General features: G+C 43.4%; 1 protein-coding gene across 1 annotated transcript in view; it reads right to left on the reverse strand.

Moving 5' to 3' along the window:
- SLC25A38 (solute carrier family 25 member 38) overlaps nt 1–2,293 on the reverse strand; it is a 154,319-nt gene extending 152,026 nt beyond the window's left edge. Inside the window, exon 1 of the mRNA XM_075321974.1 lies at nt 2,248–2,293. The gene's annotated coding sequence lies outside the window, so the exon portion shown is untranslated. The remainder of the gene's footprint in view (nt 1–2,247) is intronic.
- Between the last annotated feature and the right edge of the window lie 10,207 nt (nt 2,294–12,500).

Consider the following 12,500-nt stretch of genomic DNA (forward strand, 5'->3'; position numbering starts at 1 on the left):
AGACGCACCCCCCACTTTCAATATATGCGCTTTAACCACTGAAGAGATGTGCGTGCTTAGCAAGGGCCTCTCTTTTGTTCCCACTTCAGACTTCCAATTATTTGATGGTATTAAAGATCTACATCTATTTGCCAGGAAGCTGAAGTGGCACAAACATTTTGTGAAAGAAGAGAAGCGCACTAGTAAAGAATTGGGTGGGTGTACCTGAGGCTCTTTTGGGAGACATATGCCTGCTTTATCATTTGTCGGACCCAGACCCAAACCTTTGTGGCGAAGGTCCCTTTACTTCTTTGAAGAATAAAAGCAACCGTATGCCTCCAAATCTGTTTGATCAGTCTACAATAGATGTTTTTGTTGAACAAGTCTCAAGGGACTCTGAATCATTGGCTCGCCGAAAAAAACGCAAGTTGTTTAATTTGACTAGATCAGAAATGATGGCCTTACAGACCCTGGAACGGGACCGCTCGATCATCATTAAAAGTTCTGACAAAGGGGGCAATATAGTGGTGCAGGATGTGGAAGATTATAGGAATATGTGTTTGACCATTCTTGGAAACAACAATAATTATAAAAAATTGACAAAATAATCCCCTCAATGAATTTAAAGCAGAACTTAAAATACTTCTATCAGAGGGTTTAGAAGATAAACTTTTAGACAAAAATTAATATGATTTCTTGTTTCCCCCACATCCCACTTTGGCCACTTTCTATTGTCTCCCCAAGGTTCACAAAGGCCTCGCACCCCTCAAAGGCAGACCAATTGTGTCTGGGGTGGGAGGCCTTTGTCAGAACATTGGCACCTATCTTGATCATATCCTCAAACCATTTGTGGGTGCTCTTAATTCATTCACCCTGGATTCCACCGATTTTTTGAGGAAGATTGAGGATGTGGTGCTGGATGATGATACTATTCTGTGCTCAGTTGATGTAGAAGCTTTGTATTCTTCAATTGTGCACGGGGATGGATTGAGAGCAGTGGAATATTTTTTGAAAGGGCGTGGCTGTCATTTTGCTAGACACAATGCGTGGCTAATCAGATTGCTTTCTTTTTGTCTCACGAGAATTTTTTTTCTCTTTGACGGGTTCTTCTTCCACCACCTCAGGGGCACGGCCATGGGTTGTCCATGTGCACCTTCTTATGCCAACTTGCTCCTGGGTTGGTGGGAAGAGAACCTTATTTTTGGGGAAGAGTCCCCCTATGATTTGGACAGGATTGTGTTGTGGACCCGTTACATAGGCGACGTGTTCGTGCTATGGCGGGGTACCAAGGAGACGTTTTTACAATTTGTCTCAGATATCAACCACAATCCTCTCGGCTTAGGCTTCACAGCGCAATGTCATGAGAGAGAGCTCTCTTTTTTGGACATTCTGGTCACCAAAAATATTGATGGAACCCTCACGACCAATACATTCCGCAAACCCACTTCCTCCAATGCACTCCTACGTTGGGAGAGCAACCATCCTCGACCTCTTAGGGCAGGCATCCCCAAAGGGCAGTATATGCGAGCACGGCGGAACTGTTCTACCCCTTTGAACTTCTCCCGTCAAGCGGAAGATCTACGCAACCGGTTTAGAGAAAGGGGATACCCAGATCATGTCCTCTCGAAAGCTTTTCAAACAGCGCAATCTAGAGAGAGGACTAGTTTACTAGTCCCCTCGCCTAAAAAGAATGAGACGACAGAGGGCAAATTTCGATTTATTTCCACTTTCACCAATGGGTCCACGGAGATACGCAAGATCCTGGAACGGCATTGGCCTATCCTGAGAATGGACGTGGACATTGGTGATGTAGTGGGAAGCCATCCAAAATGTACTTATAGGAGGGGCCGCTCTATCGGTGATAGGGTAGTCCACAGCCACTTCATCTGCCCAAAAGAGAGTACTTGGCTACGTTCTGAGCTTAGAGGTTGTTTTAGATGTAAAGGGTGCGTTGCATGCCCGCACATTGAGACTGGAAAAACCTTTTCAAGCTCAGTTACGGGCCATTCTTTTGATATCAGAGCTTTCATCAGTTATCGCTCGAGGGGCGTAATTTATAAAGCGAGATGTAGCTGTGGCCTCGAGTATGTAGGCAAGACGAGGAGGGAGTTCAGAAGGCGTGTGGGGGAGCACCTCAGAGACATAGCCAATAAGAGGGACACTCCCCTGGCAAAACATATTTACTTAAATAAATAGCTAACAGAACAAGCGCACTATGAGAAGCATCTGTGGAAACCTTTTAGCATTTAAGTAATAAGAACTGCTCACCTTTGCTGGTTGTGAGCCCCCGCACAACTTCAGTGAAAGCTTATCAGTCTGGAGTTCCTCCGATCTGAATCCTGTGTTCAGGCTTAGACTTGGGGTATCGTTGTCGGCTACTGAGTTCCACCGACACCATGGAATTCAGGTTTTTTTGGTCCTCGATCCTCCAGATAGCCAGCTGGATTCTTTAATGAGTCAGCAGGTCCTTTGCAGCTATTACCGATTCCCAATAGGGAGAAGGTATATGGATAGATTTCTTTCGGTCTAAATATAGCGCAATAAGGACGTCTGCTGGTGATATTTGTTGTACTTTAACTCCTATTGATACAACGCTTTTCAGCAGAAATGCTTTCATCAGGTATCAAATGATACCTGATGAAAGCATTTCTGCTGAAACGCGTTGTACCAATAGGAGTACCTAACTAATTAATAAAGTACAACAAATATCACCAGCAGACGTCCTTATTGCGCTATATTTAGACCAAAATAAATATATCCATATACCTGGCAAAACATATGGAAGTAATGCACAATGGAGATATTTCGGGTTTGACCTTCATGGGGATTGAACCCATTAATTATCCGGCTCGAGGTGGGGACTGGGATCGCTTGATCCTTCAACGTGAGTGTAAATGGATTTACACATTGAGGACTCAGACACCGCTGGGCCTTAATGAGATCCTCACCTTTGGGTGCTTCCTGTAGAGCTCAGGGCCCTTTAGGGACTTTAGGGATAGCCACCGTGGAGCGGGGGCACCCGGTACTTTAAGGTGTTATTACACTCCGTTGGTAGGTAGGTGATAGATAGGGCAGTGTAGGGATGACTACAGGAGGCCCCTAAAAGAATATCCCACCTACCTTACTGTGATTATTTATATATACACCCTTCTCTCCCCCCCACTTGTTGTTTTTCCTTCCCCCTGTCTGTTGGCATTATAATTGCCATACTTCCTCGTGTCCGTGTTGATTGTACTTTTGTGGGTGCCTGCCGTAATCCAATTAGTGTGTCCTTAAAATCAGTTTGTACTTTTTAGGACAACTCTAGCGCATTGTATATCCAATTTTACTTCCCTCTTGGTACTAATCTATTCTTTTTTAATAGAACCTCAATAAATATTTTTAACCTTCTTTGAAGTGCTGGAGATCATACTCTAGTTTCCTTGTCTGTGTTCTGCCTGAGGCCACGGCAGCTCCGTGCACCAACACCGATCCTGACCTGGACTTTAGGAAGGGTGAGCTGAACTACTTGTTCTATTTTCTGTCAATCTATTCTTGAGCCCCGCCTACCTGCCCACCCTCCTCTCCTTTTCTGCCCCCCTTTAGGTCCTACGATTAATATCAATAGTAGATTTTCAATTTATAGCCAAAATGTTGCCAACTAGTTTATCCTCCCACTTTATGCCCTACTCTAAATGCCCTTTAATATTGGCAATTCATTTACGCTATCCTATATGGTATGTACCTATGGGCGTTTTTTTAGCCCTCACAATACATAGGTGGGCGTAGCCTATACCCATAGCTCCGGGTTCCTAATGTAGCTATGGGCGTTCCATCTGTATTATGACAGCGGTCCATGTGACCGGACACGTGACGTGAGTATGGGTGGCGTCTAAATGACGTCTTTAGCCTGGGTGATGTATCACGTGCCCGGATGTGCGACAGATTAATGCATGCGGTTTGGGTCACGTGGCCAAACAGGTGATGACATGACGGGTGGCGCCGGAATGACGTCAATTACCTACGGACGGGTCACCTGATCGGCACGCATGGGGGCGTTACTTGGTGACGGTGTCTTTGGGTGGGTGTTAACTCACCATTCTGTCTTTGGTTGTTATGGTTTCTAGGGGCGGGGACTTAGATGTACGTCCACCACTTGTAGTGGATGGACGCTCCGGTGGGCAGTACACCACCTGGCCTTCCTCTTATGGTTGGTCAGGTCTCGTGGGGGGGTGTCGCCTTTCCAGCATGGGGGCGTTCTTAGTGAGCCCTATCATTATGACAAGTGGGGCGGCGTTTTGGTCCGCCCACAGGATATTTAAGGGCGGCAATTTTGAAAGCCCAGTGCTTTATGCCAGCCCGGAAGAAAAAACAAAAAACAAAAAGCCAGCACCAATTGTGCACTTCAGCACTAAACATTCCAAACTGTACTTATAAAAATTTTGAGATTTTTGGCAAAAAATTGCAATTTCTTGAGCTGCCTCGCCACATCAAATCTCATTTGAGGCAGTCCTACACTAAAATATTTTTATAAAATGTGCCATACGGCCTCACATATGAATAGTAGAACTGCTCTTAGCAGCACTCACCTGGTCTATTTCAATCCCGTACCCATGACTGAGTCATGGCTGTGGGCGGGACAGGTCCAAGCAAATGCTGCATGAAGTAAATAGCCTGTGGACAAAGCCTGATGACTTAATGTGAACAGTCACCAACCGCCAAAATCTAAACAGATGGAATACATCCCAAATTGGGATGGGATTTAATAGACCAGGTGAGTGCTGCTAAGAGCAGTTCTACTATTCATATGTGAGGCCGTATGGCACATTTTATAAAAATATTTTAGTGTAGGACTGCCTCAAATGAGATTTGCCGTGACGTGGCGAGGCAGCTCAAGAAATTGCAATTTTTTGCCAAAAATCTCAAAATTTTTATAATAAATACAGTTTGGAATGTTTAGTGCTGAAGTGCACATTTGGTGCTGGCTTTTTGTTTTTTCTTCATTGAATTGGTCGGTGGTTGACCTCCACCTTGCTATGCACCCCAATTTGGGATGTATTCCATCTGTCTAGATTTTGGCGGTTGGTGACTGTTCACATTAAGTCATCAGGCTTTGTCCACAGGCTATTAACTTCATGCAGCATTTGCTTGGACCTGTCCCGCCCACAGCCATGACTCAGTCATGGGTACGGGATTGAAATAGACCAGGTGAGTGCTGCTAAGAGCAGTTCTACTATTCATATGTGAGGCCGTATGGCACATTTTATAAAAATATTTTAGTGTAGGACTGCCTCAAATGAGATTTGCCGTGACGTGGCGAGGCAGCTCAAGAAATTGCAATTTTTTGCCAAAAATCTCAACATTTTTATAATAAATACAGTTTGGAATGTTTAGTGCTGAAGTGCACATTTGGTGCTGGCTTTTTGTTTTTTCTTATGCCAGCCCGGACACATCATGCTGGATGTCTGCTTTTCAAATGAAGGTAGGAACTTGGTTTATTTGGAACACACTTTGCGACTTCTTCTGTATACCTTTGCAGATTTTCTAGTCTGATCATACTGTTCATTTTTGCAGCTGTAATTTCTTGACCACAGTCCCCTAAAGATTAAGCAAAATTAAGAAAGGCGTCGGGAGGTCTAAGAAAGTATCAGGTCAGATTGCTGCCAGCTAAGGGGTATTTTGTGAGGCTGATTTGGTGCCCCCCCCTTCTACTGGACAACCTATTTTTGCTTCATTTATCACAGTGAGACCTGTGTTATGGTTATTTAATGCTGTGGATTATTACTGGTGTACATTATACATGAGACAGTTCCATATTATTGTCTCAATTACTGTTACCACGGTGGGAGTTTTCCTACCGGGTATATAGTATCCTAACTGGGTAATAAGAGGAGCCTAACATTAGCTCCAATTTTCTTGGTTGGTTTCACAACCATTTATGTTGTATGGTATATAGGTTATTTTAACTTGGATATTAAAAGTTATATTTTAAATTGTGACCACAATTTTATAGTACCAATTTTTGCTTTGCTGTTTATTGCACCCCCCACTTTCCCCCAAAATTTGGGGGGGAAAAGTGTCTTGTAGTCCAAAAAATACGGTATATCTCACTCTCTCTCTCTACACACACACACAATTTCAGGCTTTGAACATAAAGATAAAAATTTTAATGTTATGGTGAAGAATCAACAAGTGAGACAATTATGAAGTTAAACGAAATGTATTGTTTATTTTAAACATTTTTAAAAAATAACTGAAAAGTGGGGCGTGAAATATTATTCATCCCCTTTAAGTTAATACTTTGTAGCACAACCTTTGGCTGTGATTACAGATACAAGTCGCTTGGGGTATGTCTATCAGTTTTGCACAGAGACAAATTTGCCCATTCTTCCTTTTGAAATAGCTGGAGCTGAGTGAGGTTGGATGGAGAGCGTTTGTGAACAGCAGTTTTCAGCTCTTTCCACAGATTCTCGATTGGATTCAGGTCTGGATTTCGACTTGGCTATTCTAACACCTGGATATGTTTATTTGTGACCCATTCCATTGTAGATTTTGCTATATGTTTGGGATCATTGTCTTGTTGGAAGACAAATCTCGGTTCCAGTCTCAGGTCTTTTGCAGACTCCAACAGGTTTTCTTCAAGAATGGTCCTGTATTTGGCTCCATCCATCTTCCCATCAATTTTAACCATCTTCCCTGTCCCTGCTGAAGAAAAAACAGGCCCAAACCATGATGCTGCCACCACCATGTTTGACAGTGGGGATGGTGTTTTCAGGGTGATGAGCTGTGTTGCTCTTACGCCAAAACATATCGTTTGGCATTGTTCCCAAATAGTTCGATTTTGGTTTCATCTGACCAGAGTACCTTCTTCCACGTTTGGAATGTCTCCCAGGTGGCTCGTGGCAAACTTAAACAACACTTTTTATGGATATCTTTCAGAAATGGCTTTCTTCTTGCCACTCTTCCATAAAGGCCTCATTTGTGCAGTGCAAGACTGATTGTTTTCCTATGGCCGGACTCTACTACCTCAGCTGTAGATCAGTGCAGTTCATCCAGAGTGATCATGGGCCCTCTTGTCTGCATCTCTGATCAGCCTTCTCCTTGTTTGAGATGAAAGTTTTGAGGGACAGCTGGGTCTTGGTAGATTTGCAGTGGTACGATACTCCTTCCATTTCAATATGATCACTTGCACAGTGCTCCTTGGGATGTTTCAAGTTTTGGAAATCTTTTTGTAAGCAAATCCAGCTTTAAACTTTTCCACAACAGTATCACGGACCTGCCTGCTGTGTTCCTTGGTCTTCATGATGCTCTCTGTGCTTTAAACAGAACACAGACTATCACAGAGCATTTATTCGGAGACTTGATTACACACAGGTGGCTTATATTTATCATCAGTCATTTAGGACAACATTGGATCATTGAGAGATTCTCAATGAACTTCTTGAGTTTGCTGCACTGAAAGTAAAAGGGGACGAATAATATTGCTTGCCCCACTTTTCAGTTTATTTTTAAAAAAGGTTTAATGTAAGCAAAAAATTTCGTTCAGCTTCACAATTGTGTCCCACTTGTTATTGAACCTTCACAATTTAATTTTTTTTATCTTTATGTTTGAAGCCTGAAATGTGGGTAAAGGTTGACAAATTCAAGGGGGCCGAATACTGTTGCAAGGCACTGTATATTCAGGCAATTATATAATAAATATATTCACATACTGTATATATGTGTGTATATATATATATATTATTATTATTATTTATTATTATAGCGCCATTTATTCCATGGCGCTTTACAAGTGAAAGGGTATACGTACAACAATCATTAACAGTACATAACAGACTGGTACAGGAGGAGAGAGGACCCTGCCCGCGAGGGCTCACAGTCTACAGGGAATGGGTGATGGTACGATAGGTGAGGACAGAGCTGGTTGCGCAGTGGTCTACTGGACTGAGGGCTATTGTAGGTTGTAGGCTTGTTGGAAGAGGTGGGTCTTGAGGTTCCTCTTGAAGCTTTCTACGGTAGGGGAGAGTCTGATGTGCTGAGGTAGAGCGTTCCAGAGTATGGGGGATGCACGGGAGAAATCTTGTACGCGATTGTGGGAAGAGGAGATAAGGGAGGAGCAGAAAATGAGATCTTGTGAGGATCTGAGGTTGCGTGCAGGTAGGTACCGGGAGACTAGGTTACAGATGTAGGGAGGAGACAGGTTGTGCATGGCTTTGTATGTCATGGTTAGTGTTTTGAACTGGAGTCGTTGGGTGATGGGAAGCCAGTGAAGGGATTGGCAGAGTGGCGAGGCTGGGGAGTAGCGAGGGGAGAGGTGGATTAAGCGGGCCGCAGAGTTTAGGATAGATTGGAGGGGTGCAAGAGTGTTGGAAGGGAGGCCAGAGAGCAGGAGGTTGCAGTAGTCGAGGCGGGAGATGATGAGGGCATGCACTAATGTTTTTGCTGATTCTTGGTTAAGGAAAGCACGGATCCGGGAGATGTTTTTGAGTTGTAATCGGCATGAGGTGAAGAGGGCTTGGATGTGTGGCTTGAAGGATAGAGCAGAGTCGAGGGTCACTCCAAGGCAACGAGCTTGTGAGACTGGGGAGAGTAAGCAGCCATCGAGTTTGATGGAAAGGCTTGTTGGAGGAGATGAGTGAGGAGGAGGAAAGACAATGAATTCTGTTTTGTCCATGTTAAGTTTTAGGAATCGCGCAGAGAAGAAGGATGAAATAGCAGACAGACATTGTGGGATTATATATATATATATATTAGTTAGCTGTACTACCGGCTTCGCCCGGGTTAATAACTGCTCTGTTAACAAAATAGAGTGTATTAACAAAAATTTATTCTGCACACAAAACAAAGATAGAAATGTAATTATTAAAACGCAAAAACTAAGCTAAGGCTGCTTTCACAGGATCAGTTTCTGATTGTGTAAAAACTGATGTGACGGATCCGGTAAAAAACTGTTTTTTATTGTTTGTTTTTTTTAAGGCTGAGAGAGAGACCCCATCACCGCACATACACCGACAATCCCGCATGAATCATCACCGCACAAACACTGGCACTCCCGCACCCATCATCACCGCACATATACCGGCACTCCCGCACCCATCATCACTGCACACACCGGCACTCCCGCATGCACCATCCCCGCACATACACCTTAGCACTCCCGCACGCATCATCACCGCACATACCATCACTGCACATACACCGGCACTCCCGCACCCATCATCACCTCACATATACCGGCACTCCCGCACCCATCATCACCTCACATATACCGGCACTCCCGCACCCATCATCACTGCACACACCGGCACTCCCGCATGCACCATCCCCGCACATACACCTTAGCACTCCCCAAAAATAGAAGAATAGAATCCGTACCACATTTATGTTCACAGTATATTATAAATATAAGGTCAATGATATATAACCAAAACGTGGGGATATTGGATCAATGGGACCATTCGGATTAAATACTGAACCAAAGAAGAAAAACCGAACAATATGGTCACTTCATATATCTTTATTGATGTAAAAATACACACAAATAAATAAAATAAATATTAAAAGACACAAAGCTGTGAACTGGAAAAACGGCGTCAAAAACCTGCATATCATGTGATAACAATATTAATGAATCAAAGTTTCTCAGACAAGTACAATAGGACAGAGGGTAGTATATGGGAATTCAGAGGCTATGTGCGTAGTAAATAATAAATTATATGTATATATATATATGGAATAAAGTGTCAAGTGCAAAAGGTTTATAGCAGCAGTGATATCACAATGGAACTATCAGCAAAATTTATATAGTTTATAATCAGTAACATTACAGCTGCTGACACATTATAAGCATATTATGCATGAATTCCACAAAATACTAAGCCAATGGCCTAAAAAAGCAGGTGAGATATAGGAGGAGGAGGGCGGCTCAGATATTAATGGCCAGAGGAGAAAAAGGTATACTCAAGTCTGTATAGCATTAAGCAAGTGTCAGAATCGACACAGTAAAGGTCAATAGAAATATTAAGCACTGATATAAAGCACTAATGTAATTACCAATGGCCACGGAGCACGACCACCTCCTGTTATGCGACGCCTGCCCCGACGCGCGCACGTTTCGTAGCGACTTCCTCAAGGGGGTGGAGTCATTACGAGATGCCTAAGCTTAAGTGTATACACGCGACCAATAAGCGCAAAGATTGTGCGCATGCGTCTTGGATCGTACTCGTAAGAGGTCACGTGGGGAAGGTGTCAGCGAGTGTCATAGCTGAACCATCCAATCATTGGTTAGAGACAGGGAGATGGACATGAAAATACAACAGGGTAGTATAGTCACAGGCGGGACATAGAAAATAGCATAAATAATAACACCGTAGTTCATCCGGACAGATTTTACGTGCACTGTAACATAGCAAGCATAATTGAATCTTAATATATAGAAAAATTGCAGTTTATCTTTTAATAAAAACGTCATGATATTATTGTGATTGGTCAGCATATATCACGTGATAAACACGTCATATACTAGGCGGGCACATGCCATATATGTCAAATAAGATGTAAAATAGTCCATGCACGTCATCCAGTGGGTAGGTGGAAACGGAAAATTACGTGTAGATGGCAATGGAATAAGGATAGTGTGTACAAGCAAATAGAACGGGTATCTCATAAGGGGAGGGGACAAACTAACAAGAAAAATAGTATCGCATCATAGCTGGAGGAATAAATTACCGGACATATGCCCACGTGATTAATACGTCACAGGCTGACGTTTTTATTAAAAGATAAACTGCAATTTTTCTATATATTAAGATTCAATTATGCTTGCTATGTTACAGTGCACGTAAAATCTGTCCGGATGAACTACGGTGTTATTATTTATGCTATTTTCTATGTCCCGCCTGTGACTATACTACCCTGTTGTATTTTCATGTCCATCTCCCTGTCTCTAACCAATGATTGGATGGTTCAGCTATGACACTCGCTGACACCTTCCCCACGTGACCTCTTAAGAGTACGATCCAAGACGCATGCGCACAATCTTTGCGCTTATTGGTCGCGTGTATACACTTAAGCTTAGGCATCTCGTAATGACTCCACCCCCTTGAGGAAGTCGCTACGAAACGTGCGCGCGTCGGGGCAAACGTCGCATAACAGGAGGTGGTCGTGCTCCGTGGCCATTGGTAATTACATTAGTGCTTTATATCAGTGCTTAATATTTCTATTGACCTTTACTGTGTCGATTCTGACACTTGCTTAATGCTATACAGACTTGAGTATACCTTTTTCTCCTCTGGCCATTAATATCTGAGCCGCCCTCCTCCTCCTATATCTCACCTGCTTTTTTTAGGCCATTGGCTTAGTATTTTGTGGAATTCATGCATAATATGCTTATAATGTGTCAGCAGCTGTAATGTTTCTGATTATAAACTATATAAATTTTGCTGATAGTTCCATTGTGATATCACTGCTGCTATAAACCTTTTGCACTTGACACTTTATTCCATATATATATATACATATAATTTATTATTTACTACGCACATAGCCTCTGAATTCCCATATACTACCCTCTGTCCTATTGTACTTGTCTGAGAAACTTTGATTCATTAATATTGTTATCACATGATATGCAGGTTTTTGACGCCGTTTTTCCAGTTCACAGCTTTGTGTCTTTTAATATTTATTTTATTTATTTGTGTGTATTTTTACACTTTAGCACTCCCGCACGCATCATCACCGCACATACCATCACTGCACATACACCGGCACTACCGCACCCATCATCACTGCACATACACCGGCACTCCTACACCGGCACTCGACTCCCGCACGCACCATCATTGCAAATACACTGGCATTACCTCAGTGACCACCCCGCTGACAGCGCCGCTCACTTCAGTTGCTGCGTGGAGCTCACAGGAGCAGCGGGTGTGCTACTGCCGCTCCTATCAGCTTCATGTAGCAAAGCTGAGAGCATCGCGGGACCTCTGTGGATTACGTCGCACCTGGAGGGGTGTTTGTGGATTTTAATAAAATGGTGAAAGAGGGTGTTTTTTTTGTCTTTTATTCCAAATAAAGTATTTATTTCATTGTGTGTGTTTATTTACTTTGACTTACAGGTTAATCATTGGGGGTGTCTCAGACGCCTGCCATGATTAACCCCTTATTACCCCGATTGCCACCGCACCAGGGCAATTCGGGATGAGCAAGGTAAAGTCCCGGGGACTGTCGCATCTAATGGATCCAATTCCGGGCAGCTGCTGGCAGATAATTGGTAGGCTGGGAGGGCTCCCCATAACGTGGGGCTCCCTATCCTGAGAATACCAGCGTTCAGCCGTGTGGCTTTATATTGGCTGGTATCAAAATTTGGGGGGGGGGGGACCGCGCATCATTTTTTTTTCATTTATTTTACTGCAACATATAGACCAGCCCACCGGTGGCTGTGATTGGTTGCAGTGAGACAGCTGTCACTCAGCGTGGGGGCGTGTCTGACTGGAACCAATCATAGGCGCCAGTGTGCGGGGAAAGCAGTGAATACGAGA

This window comes from Anomaloglossus baeobatrachus, chromosome 8 (assembly GCF_048569485.1).
Source record: "Anomaloglossus baeobatrachus isolate aAnoBae1 chromosome 8, aAnoBae1.hap1, whole genome shotgun sequence".
NCBI classification, from domain to species: Eukaryota; Metazoa; Chordata; class Amphibia; order Anura; family Aromobatidae; genus Anomaloglossus; species Anomaloglossus baeobatrachus.